Here is an 11,688-nt window from a genome sequence, read left to right on the forward strand (position 1 = left end):
ATACCCCTTTGACATCAGAAGTTTTTGGATTTTAGATTTGCGAGATTTGCATATATATTATGAGATATCTTGGGATGGGAGCTGTGTCTGAACACAAAACTCACTGTTTTCTGTACAATTATACACACTAAAGTTAAGCTTATATGATGTTTGAAATAATTTTGTGCATGAAACATTTGCGTACACTGAACATCAGAAAGCAGAAATGTCACTCAGCCACCCCCAAGGACAATCTGGCTGGGAATTACCATCATTCCTGACTCTGGATTTGTTATCATAGCAATCTTGTTTTTATACTGGGAATTGACTCCAGGGGTCTCCTGCCACTGAGTTATGTTCCCAGCCCTTCTTAAAAGGTTTTATTTTGACACAGTATGTCACCAAACTTTGAATTTGTGATCTTCCTGCCTCAGCCTCCCAGAGTGCTGGGATTGCAAGCATGCACTACTGCACCTGGCTAAATACTTAGACTTTTCCCTACCTAAGTACTTAATTTTCGCTTGTCGTGTTGGAGCTCAAAAAGTTGGAATTTGGAGCATTTCAGATTTCTGGACTAGGGATCCTCAGCCAGTATGAGGCAGACAGCGCAGATGTAGCATCTCCTTTATCGTGTCTGCCTGCTTGAAGAGGGTCTATTCATCTTTCAGATGCCCTGTTGTGCAAATCTCAGGGTATAACAAATTCCTAGGGAGATGGGAGAGGTATCACAGGGCTCCAGAGTTCTTGGCTTTGAATTAGACAAAGATGCATCCAAAAGGTAGGACAGATATAGCAGGGAAAGGTATCATCCTATCACCCTATCCAGATAGCACATTTACATTTCTTTTCTTTTTCCTTTTTTTGTGGGGGTGGTGGCTGGGAATTGAACCTGAGGCCTTCACACTGAGCTACATGTACAACCTCTTTAAATTTTTAATTTTGAGACAGGGTCTTCTTAAATTGTCTAGGCTGGGCTGGAATTTTCCATCCTCCTGCCTCAGTCTCCCAGAGTGTTGAAGTCAGAGGCATGCACCACCACACCTGGTTTTATTTTGTATTGTTGCCCCCTGCTCTGGAGAGCTGCTTTGAAGCTCCTGTTATAATCTGCAACTCCAGGCTGATAAAGGAGAGGGACAATCTTTGTGTGGCAGCCTGCAAATCAGAGAACCATGCAATCTTACTTATGAAGACTTGTTGAGATAAGCCAATGAGAAATTCTTGCCACAGCTCCGTGGTCTCCAGTGTTAACATTTCTGCATTTGTCCTGAGAAGACTTGCTCTCCCTCCATCAATCAAAATAATTTCCTTTGTTTCTAATAACACCAAAGCCCCAGGCTTAAATCAACCTAGGAGTCAGCAGCCAAAATGGACACCCCATGTTTATCCTATTTGTATCAATGTTCCATGCTGTTTGCAAACAAAGAATATATAGAAGGCTATGAAAGCTATCTGAGCAGTAGGTGACTCTTTGGGGTCATTTCTATTTTTATCTAAGAGGTTGGATTAAGTGGGTGCTGTTGCCACTGGGTTCCAAAGGACCGTGATTCTGCGTTGCTATGGGGATGAGATTATACGATTTGAATGCACAGCATGTTCTGTTGCTAAGATAATTATAGGCATCTTCATCTCCTCTTGAGCTTGACACAGAGGGAGAGAGAGAGAGAGAGAGAGAGAGAGAGGGAGAGAGAGAGGGAGAGAAATGAGCTTTGTGGAAAGTTTTACAGGAAGCGAAAAGCACACTTGCTAATTCTCCCTGGGTGACTGCATGGTGACAGCTGGTAAAATGGATGACATGGTAATTCTTGTCCTTTTTTAGAGACTGTGACTGCCATTTCTTGGTGGCCCAATGGTAGGATGGATAGGTAGCTTGCTCAGCCACCAGTGAGTAGAAGGCCCAGAAGATGTTAGAAGCATTCAAACTTATAGTCAAGGAGGATGGGGAGGTAGTGGAAGGAGACATGAAATGATGAACGAGAGAGAGAGAGAGAGAGAGAGAGAGAGAGAGAGAGAGAAATGAGCTTTGTGGAAAGTTTTACAGGAAGCGAAAAGCACACTTGCTAATTCTCCCTGGGTGACTGCATGGTGACAGCTGGTAAAATGGATGACATGGTAATTCTTGTCCTTTTTTAGAACCTGTGACTGCCATTTCTTGGTGGCCCAATGGTAGGATGGATAGGTAGCTTGCTCAGCCACCAGTGAGTAGAAGGCCCAGAAGATGTTAGAAGCATTCAAACTTATAGTCAAGGAGGATGGGGAGGTAGTGGAAGGAGACATGAAATGATGGACAAGTCCATATCCTGGCTAGGTTTTAGTTACATGGGTACTGTTAGTTGAAACTCAACAAATTACATGCCTATATGCTGTACATTCCCATAAAATGTAAATTTTATCTCAATAAAAGTAATCTTTCATACTAATAGGAAGAAGGCAGCCTTGGAGATACACAGAATAGCTCTAGAATGTTTCTAAGAGTTTAAAAAATGTGTCTTAGTCATTTTTCTATTGCTGGTCAAAATACTCAACACCTACAATTTAAGTGAGGAGAGGTTTATTTTGCCTCATGGTTGCAGTCCAAGATTGGCTGGCTCCAAGGAAGAAATGGGATGGTAAAGGGGCATGGCAGAGGAAAGTTGTTCAACCCATGGAAGCCAGGAAGGAGAGAGAGTAGGAAGGAGAGGGGGCAAGAATACAGTCTTCTGGGTTACACCCCAGTGACCCACTTTCTAATAGTACATTCAGCTATGAGCTCATCCATGGATGAATCCACTAAAGAGTATGCCACCCCCTTGACACAATCACCTTCCATACAGGAGAACTTGGGGGACATTGTGAATCTAAACCATAACAATGTGGTGTGGAGCTAGTGTAGTGCTGGCTGCCACAGCCGTGCTTGCTTTTACAAGGTGAGTGTTGAAGTTCCATAAAAATACTAGTATTCCTTTCGTCTATTTTCATCCTCAGAGGAAATCTGGAAGAGCAACTTGGCTAAAAAGACACACAGTAACCCTGGGGGTAGAGGTTGGGGGACAGAGCCTAAGGCCCTGAGTTCCATCCCTGCCACTGCCAGTGCAGTTAGGCAAAATAAAGCATACGAGTGGGAAAAAGGAGTAAAATTTTTATCTATGTCTACATAATATAATCCATGTAAGGCCAGAGATCAATATGTTCCTTAATTCTCTTTTGATGGATATATCCACCCTTCATCTCTTCTCTCTCTCCATCCCTTTCTCTTTTTGCATTTTATTTGTTGAGTGCCAAGAGACTGCAGAATTTCCCACAGACCAGATTTCACATATAACTAATTTGGGGAGCATTTGATTTATTTTTTTTCTGCTTCCTCTTGTCTTTCTCTTAATTTGGTAGTCAGACCCAAGTTCTCCCCCACTGTAGGTTATGCATAGGTTATATTTTATATGACCATCTAGATGGACAGAATGTCTGATTTCCTTTTTTCATAAAGATTTTTAAAAATGACAAATATTCTATTTCTATACAGGCTTCATTTACTGGTTTTCCTCTATGCCATTTGGTTACTTGGAGGTATCATTTATATAGAAAAAATGAGATAAATGGTTTTCTCCTTCTTATTTACTGATTTTCAAAATAATGACCTGAATCTCCCAGTATCTTCCAGGATGATTAATGAACATGTTTTCACTGTGTTGATAAATGCTGGGATTTCTGTGTCTCATGTGTCTCTCTGACAATGAGTGAGATTGAGTAGCTTTTTAAACATTTAAGGGAATTTGCTTTCTTTTTTCCGGTGAACTCTTTGTTCATGTCTAGTTGATTTTTATACAGGAGCTCTTCATGTATTAGGCATAGCTGCCCCTTGTCTATGACATTTATCTCTAATATTTTTCCAGTAAGTCATTTGTTTTTTACCATAGCCATGCTATTTTGTGTGTATACATGTCCCCTCCCTTTTTATGTGGTCACATGTATTAATCTTTTCCCCTTATTGTGTGTGGGTTTTGAGTTTTCATTAGGAATGTTTTCTCTACTTCAGTTGTGGAAGAATTTCTCCCTCATACCTTCTAATGTCTATATGGCTACATTTAAAAATTACATTTAGGTCTTTGATTGATTGACTGATTTTTTAAAAGTCAGACCAAAATCACATTTATTTCAGTAGCTCAAAGTTGCAAATACAGCAAGTCAGTTCACAAAGTTTCAGGATACAGCTTTAAATATAAAGAAAACTAACTATATACAAATATGAAAGGGAAAAATAGCTGAAATAAAGTTGATTTTTTTTTTTGAGATAGGGTCTCACTATGTAGTTGAGACTTACCTGGAACTCACTCATGTAGCCCAGGCCTTCCAAGTGCTGGGATTACAGGCATGCGCCACCATGCCCAGCCTAAAGTTGAATTTTTAAAGAATTTAAGTAATTTGAAAAACCTTGTGAAATATTCCACCTACATCAAATCAGAAATGTTTTAATTTATAGACACCAACAGTGTACTGCGATAAAAAATAACTCCCTGAAGAATCACCCCAAACTGATCAGCTCCAGCCAAGAGATGGAGTTCTTGGTATTGGCTGCTGCTGATCTGCTGGCTTTAGCCATTCACTGTATCAGCTGCTGCAGTTCCACTCATATTTTAAGCGGATTCTAAAAAAAAAATATTTCAAAGGTAAAGCCAATGCCATTATTAAGAATGACCAATACGTACCTAACGGACTTAAAGACATTGTCAACTTCAGGCGTCTGGTAGCACTGGGGAGAAGACAAATCATGCTTTCATTATGGAAAACCTTCAGGTCAGCAACATGGCTAACCTCACAAAAACTACTTAAATATTTATTTAGGGATTTTGACATACACAGACCTTGTATGGAAAGTAGAAAAAGTTCTCACTAGGAAGATAATAAAAGGTTGTTAATGTTCTTTTTATCACTTTGCAGCCAAGACACATGCTTATTTCTGCGCTCCAGAAGCAATGTTAACTACTATTTTTGATTCAGGAAAATGTAGGCCTTCAGGAAGGTCTGAGAGAGTTTTATTCAGTTCTGAACCTTCATCTTTTCTTAATAAGCATTATACTGAGAGTCTGTTCCCAAAAGCCTGTCCCACCATGTAAATGTTGAAGCATAATTTCCAACGAAGTTCATGTAATGGAAATCGTGATGCTGGAACCAGAATAGAAAGGGACGAAATTTAAAGGGTTGATAGGAACATCATAACCACCATGGACATTCACAGTTGTTTCCAAACGCAAGGTCACCCAAGCCTGAAGAACTATGTGATTGCACAAAAGCAGGATTCTGAGGAAAAATCCAGCCCCAAGGATCAGAGTTTCCAAAGGATGTGCGTGTTTTGCTTCCATTCCACATGGAGCCTGAAACTCATGATGAATTTTGTGAATATATTTATATGTTCTTTTGTGGTGTAAGAGTCTATGCAAGAAACAGTACCTGGTGGCTTCAGTGACTACGCAGCCCAAGTATCTTGTCAAAAGCACATGCCATCTTGGCATTGTTTCCCATTCATAAGGAATGCTGAAAAACTCTATAAAATAATGGGTTCCACAAATCAAAGGCAGCTGGATACAAAAATGATTAAAGAGAAGTACTTTCAAACATTTCTATTGGCCTCCTTATGATTCTGGTTTATCCTTTTGGATTTTGTACTTTTTCATGCAAGGTATAAATTGAAAAAATTCAGGTAAACACAACAAGAAATAAATGGCTTCATGAACTATAAGGGATCCCTATGATGCAATCTGGAATTTTGTGTAATTATTTAACATAGAGTTACAAGCATTTTTAAATGGTTTTTGCAGAGGATTCTAAGGCAGAAGTGAGTCAATGTACTCCACAGCCAATGATGCCGAGCTGAAGATGCTGGTGCTTCTGTTAGCTGCCATTTCTCAAATCTGCAGGCAACTTTCTAATTCTGTGGCGCTGCAAGGACACTAAGGCCCAGCTACCAGGTGCTGGTCCTTGATTCATTTAAAATGTGTTAGATATATGGTATGGAGAATGGATTTAATTTTATCTATTCCCGTAAGGCCAGCCAGTTTTCCCAGCATCACATATTAGGAAGTCCTGATTTGTGACACTATTTTTGTTGTATCTTTGCTTTGCATCTGTCATTGTTTCTGGAGCCTTTCCTCTGCTTTCATGTAGTGTCTGACTCTGAACAGGATAGTGTCTTGCCATTTATTTGAGAAGTTGCTGTCTTTCAAGAATTACCTAGCTATTGGGCTGGGGATTTAGCTCAGTGGCACCATGCCTACCTTGAAAGCACCTGGTACCAAAAAAAAAAAAAAAAAAAAAAAAAAAAAAAAAAAAAAAAATTACCTAGCTATTCTTATTTTTCCCAAATTAATCAACTAGTTTGTAACTATAAGGGAGAAACTAATACTATTCTTATCTGACTCATATTAAATTTATTGGTGGACCTAGCAACAATGAACATCTTCACGACATTAAATTTTCTCTCTAAGAATATGACCTGTATTCACATTTGTTCAAGTCCCCATTTTTGTCATTAAAGTGTTTTTTATAGTTTTCCTCCTTTGAATTTTGAACATTTCATTTCAATCTCAGGGCTCACTGATGGTTGGTTTTATCTGTGCTTTTTGGCACTGGGGATTGAGCCCAGAGCTTTCACACTGAGCTACATCCTTACTCCTTTTATTATTTACTTTGGGACTGGGTTTTACTAAGTCACTGTTATGGCTGTGTCTGGATGTCTCCCCAAAGCCTCATGTAGTCATAGGTGGGGCTTTTCAGAGGTGGCTGGATCTAGAGTGTGTGATGCAGGATGAAGGGTGCATGATTACTAAATCAGTCCACTGACCAGTATTTGGCATAGTTCCAGGTAGGACTAAGAGTGCTCCATTGTGGATAAAATATAAGGGACAGAAAGAATGCTGGTTCTGGCTGCTAGCTGCTTGCTGCTTGCTACTTCACTGCTTGCTGCCTTCTGCCCCACCATGAACTGTTTCTGAGCTGCAATGCTCCTCTGCCATGGCACTGTGCCTTGGAGCCAGCCAATTATAGACTGAAACTTCTATAAACTGGGAGCCAAAATAAAGCTCTCCTGGGCTGGGGATTTAGTTCAGCAGTTCCACTGCCTGCCTTGCAAGTGCAAGGACCCAAGTTCAATCCCCAGTACCAAAAAAACAAAACAAAACAAAGTACCAAAAAAACAAAACAAACTTTGGGTGGCAGGTAATAGTCACTGGGTTGCTCAAACTGGGAATGAACTTGCAGTCCTCCTACCTTTCGTCCTTTAACTTTGGGTGGCAGGTAATAGTCACTGGGTTGCTCAAACTGGGAATGAACTTGCAGTCCTCCTGCCTCAACCTCCAAAGTGCTAGGGTTACAGGCATACACCACCATGCCTGAATTTTAAAAATTTTAAAGTCACAATTAAGCTGGATGTGGTGATGAGTAAGACTGTTGTCCCAGCTACTAGGGAGGCTGAGGTGGGAGGATGGCTCTGTTACCTTAGCAATGGGTAGTGCACACCCATTAAGCACAATCAGGAGATGAAAGAATGAAGAGAAATTTGTTGGGCAAGTAGGGAGAGCCCTGGGGGATAACTCCCCAAACAAGGAAACTAAGGGAGTTTTCATGGAGAAACATATATTCATTTTAGACTTATCATCACATTCAGAGGTGGGCACATTCCTGAGCATGCTTAGATCTTGATTCATATGTAGCATTTTAAAAAAATGGTGGTGGTGCCAGGTGTGGTGGTATGTGCCTATAATACCAGCACTCTGGGAGGCTGAGGCAGGAGGATCACAAGATTAAGCCCATCCTGAGCTACTCAGCCAGATCTTGTCTCAAGAAAAAAAGAAGGGCTTAGCGTGAAAGCCATGTATTCAATCACCAGTACCATTTTTTTAAAAAAGGAAAGAAAAAGTGGTAGTGGTCATGTTACCACATAGTGGGCAGGTACACTCCAGGATCTTGTGTACAATGAACAAAGAATTATCAAATGTACACCTGGTAGCAATTAACAAGCAGCTATATTTACTGAAGATCGTGGGAAGTGGTGCTCAGGGCAAGTTCATGCCGACAAAAATATGGCACAGACAGAAAAATGGTGCCAGGTTGAAGAAAAGTAAAAGCACTACATACAGGTCTTAGAAATAGCAATAACAGCAGTCCCCAGTAAATTGAGCTTTTGGAATTTGAAGAATATGCATCTCAGCCCAGATACCTGAGGCTGAATCTCTAGATGTGGTTGACAGGAGTGACTGACAGAGTGCTGAGCCATTTTAGGGGCTCTAAACCCAAATGCTTCACCCAGAATTCACTCTGATCATAACTACATGCATGACATGTTTGTTGTACATATTTATGAACCCTTAATGAGCTTGCAGTAGCGTGAAGGTAACTTAAGGTCAGGCTAGGTTATGGCTTGTATCTAGATGTCCACCCAAAGCCCCGTGTGAATATAGGTGGGGCTTTTTGGAGGTCGCTAGTTTTACAGTGTGTGATGTTGGGATTAAGGATGTGATGCTGTGATTGACTCATGGTGTGATGCTAGGCTGAAGGGTGCCCCACCATGGATAGAATATAAGGAATAGAAAGTGTGCTGCTGTGGTTGCTGCTTGTTGTTTGCTGCTTTGGCTGCCTTCTGCTTAAAGAACTGTTTCTCCTTCTGTGATGCCCCTCTGCCATGCAGCTCTGCCTTGGAGCCAGCTGATTATGGACTGGAGCCTCTAAAAATTGTGACCCAAAATAAACCTGTCCTCTTTTAACTTCAGGTGTTGGATATTTTGTCTGAGCAATGAGAAAGGTGACTAAGACAAGATCTAACACACATGTGCTCTCACCTAGAGCATCAGAGATCTGGATTTTTGTTATTTTTATTTTCTACCTGTCTTGGAGTGATGGCTGTAGGATACTGTTTAAAATTAAATGAATGGGGCCAGGGATTTAGCTCAGTGGTTCCACCATCTGCCTTGCAAGTTCCAGGACCCAAGTTCGATCCCCAGTACCCCTCCAAAAAAATTAAATGAATGGAAGAGAGTGACTTCCTCAGCTCCACAGTTTCTAGCTGGTAATGGTGGTGAATTTAGTATTCTAGCAAAGTTTACTATAGGTCACCGAGATAAGTAGTCCGAGTGACTCAGCAGTTCTGGCTGGTTCCTTGGAGCTTTCTCTAGAGAAGCCTTATCTGAAAATAAAACAAAACACAACAAAATGTATAAAAGATAATGTGAAATAGGAAGAACAGGTCCAAAGGGGAAGTGGGAGGGGTAGGGGAAAAGAATAAATATGAAAAAAGGAAAAAAATGGAAACAAAATCTTTGTAAATAGGGAGGGGTGGAGAGATTGAAGGGAGGGCAGGGGAATGGGGAAAAAATAACCAAGAGATATCATGTAAAGGTACAAATTCCCAATGATGAATGTCATCATATTGTATACCTAAAATATATCAATAACCTTAATTAATAAACACACGCACGCACACGCGCGCACACACACACACACACACACACATATCCCTTTTGAAGGAGATTTTTCATCTACAGGGCCAGCATCCTTTATCTCAGAAACTTAGGTGATTGTCCCAAATGGTACCTGCTGGTGGCTAATGGCTTTAGCCCAGAAGTTTGAGGCCCTGAATAGTGAGGCCCTGTCCCCAAAACAAAGTATGAAAGTTATTACTGGAGCCATCTCATCCATAATGTTTTTGAAGTGGCTTTTGTTTATAGATTTTTGCATGTTGATTTTGTTTATACTCTTCTTTTGAAAAATTCTTATTTTTTTAGTTTTCATGTTTTCTAAACCTGTAATCATATCTCAAGATATGGTTTTATGTCTTCCCTACTCTTTGCTCTGATCTATTGGTCAATCGATTGATGGGGGGGTGCCCAGTACATTACCCAGGTGGCTCTTGATTTCCTGGGTTTAGGTGATCCTGAACACCTGATCTTCTCAGCCCTCTGAGCGTCTGGGTCTCCAGGTGTGCCTCACCATATTTGATTTACTAATTTGCTTTCTGTGGTTTCACTTGAGGATGGAATGACTCCAATAACATTAATGAGTAGCATAGCAGCAAACTTAGGACGTTCTTGCTTTGGTAGGAAAGCCTCTAGAATTTGGGATGACATATATAAGGAAGACATGTTTCATGTTTTAGGAAGTATCCAATAGTCTTATTTATATAGCCTTTTATTATTAATGGTTGCTGATTTTTATCAAGTATCTTTTGTTACTCCAGGAGAATGGTAATACAACTTTTTTGCTTAGTTCTATTAATATTATGTATTATATTAATGACTTTCCCAATATGTAATATACAAATCCTAAAGGAAGCTTGCTTGGTTACAATATTTTATCTTTAAAGTAGGATTCTGTTTATTAACATTGTGATATCTACCCCTTACTGGAGACTAAAACCAGGGCCTTTCTCTTGGGCCTTTCTATTGGGCTACATTCCTAACAACTCTCTTTTTAAGACAGAATTTTGCAAAGCTGCTCAGGCTGAGCGTGAACTTGTGATCCTCCTGCCTCTGCTTACCAGAGTGCTGGTGATATAGGAATGGTATTGAACCTCCATATGATATGGGGGAAATATTATAACTCCCAACCTGCCAGATGTCCGATACACCAAATTCATGTTCCCCAAAGTAGAAGAATGAATTTTAAGGAACAACAGAGGTTAAAAGTGGGAAAGGTTTATTGAGAGATAGCTTCTGAGAGGCAGGAGGAGTCCTGAATGGATTGCTAGGGACTCCACTTCACAGGGGAACTTTTATAAAGCACAACCATGTGGGTACAACATGGGTTGAACCTATGATCAATAAGGTTTCAGGTATAGTTGCTTATGTAATACTGATCTGATGGGGAAACAAGTCACTTAACAAGTAAGTGTCCATGGAAAGAACAAAGAACTTTTCAGGAAGGTGAGAGGTCTGAGGGTCTTGGTCACCCACTGAGGTGACCGATGTCTATCTAGATTTCTCTAGGCCAGGTGTTACCACTTATCTCAGCCCTTGGGGAAGTATGCAGGCCTGGTCATCCCATCTTTATCTTGAGGCCTAGCCTCAAATTGATGTGCCTTGGATCACAGTTGTAATGTTTTTCTGTCTTTTATACTGACTCTCTCAAGGGCCTAGCCCTGTCTGACTGCCTATAATATTTCTGTCTAACTTAGCTATCTATAATACTTGGATTATAGGTATGCACCAACTTGCCCAACTCTAATATTGTTAAGATTTTTTAATTAGTATTTCATAAATAAGGTTGGACTGCAGGTCTCTTTTGGGTGCATATTCTTTATTAGTTTTTGCATAAATGACACTCTTGTTTCATAGACACACTTTGGAAATGTTCTTTTTCTTTTCTTTCTTTCTTTCTTTCTTTTTTTTTTTTTTTTTTTTTTTTTTTTTTACTGTGAATCAAACTCAGGACCTTGTGCTTTCAAGGCAGGCAGTGGAACCACTGAGCTATATCCCTGGTCCTGGAAATATTCTTTTTCTATGTTCTGGAATACTGTAGTGTGAGAACAGATGGCCCTATATGATCTCTCAATGTTTTGTATAATTTCTCTGACATGATATGGTCAGTAGCCCTGTCCTTTTTATTTTTTTATTTTGATGTAAGCTCCTGAAGTTGCCCAGACTGGTCTGGAACTTTTGATCTCTCTGCTTCAGATCACTGAGTAGCTAGGATTACAGGCATGCCCCACTGTGGCTGGTGGTTTATCCTTTTTTTTTTTTTTTTTTTGCC

At 40.2% G+C, this 11,688-nt stretch overlaps 1 pseudogene; it reads right to left on the reverse strand.

The window, feature by feature from the left end:
* Window positions 1–4,989: 4,989 nt before the first annotated feature.
* Window positions 4,990–5,852, reverse strand: LOC104853894 (annotated as a pseudogene).
* Between the last annotated feature and the right edge of the window lie 5,836 nt (window positions 5,853–11,688).

The sequence above is a fragment of the Fukomys damarensis genome, unplaced genomic scaffold (genome assembly GCF_012274545.1).
Source record: "Fukomys damarensis isolate Sample0158 unplaced genomic scaffold, DMR_v1.0_HiC HiC_scaffold_17, whole genome shotgun sequence".
Taxonomy (NCBI): domain Eukaryota; kingdom Metazoa; phylum Chordata; class Mammalia; order Rodentia; family Bathyergidae; genus Fukomys; species Fukomys damarensis.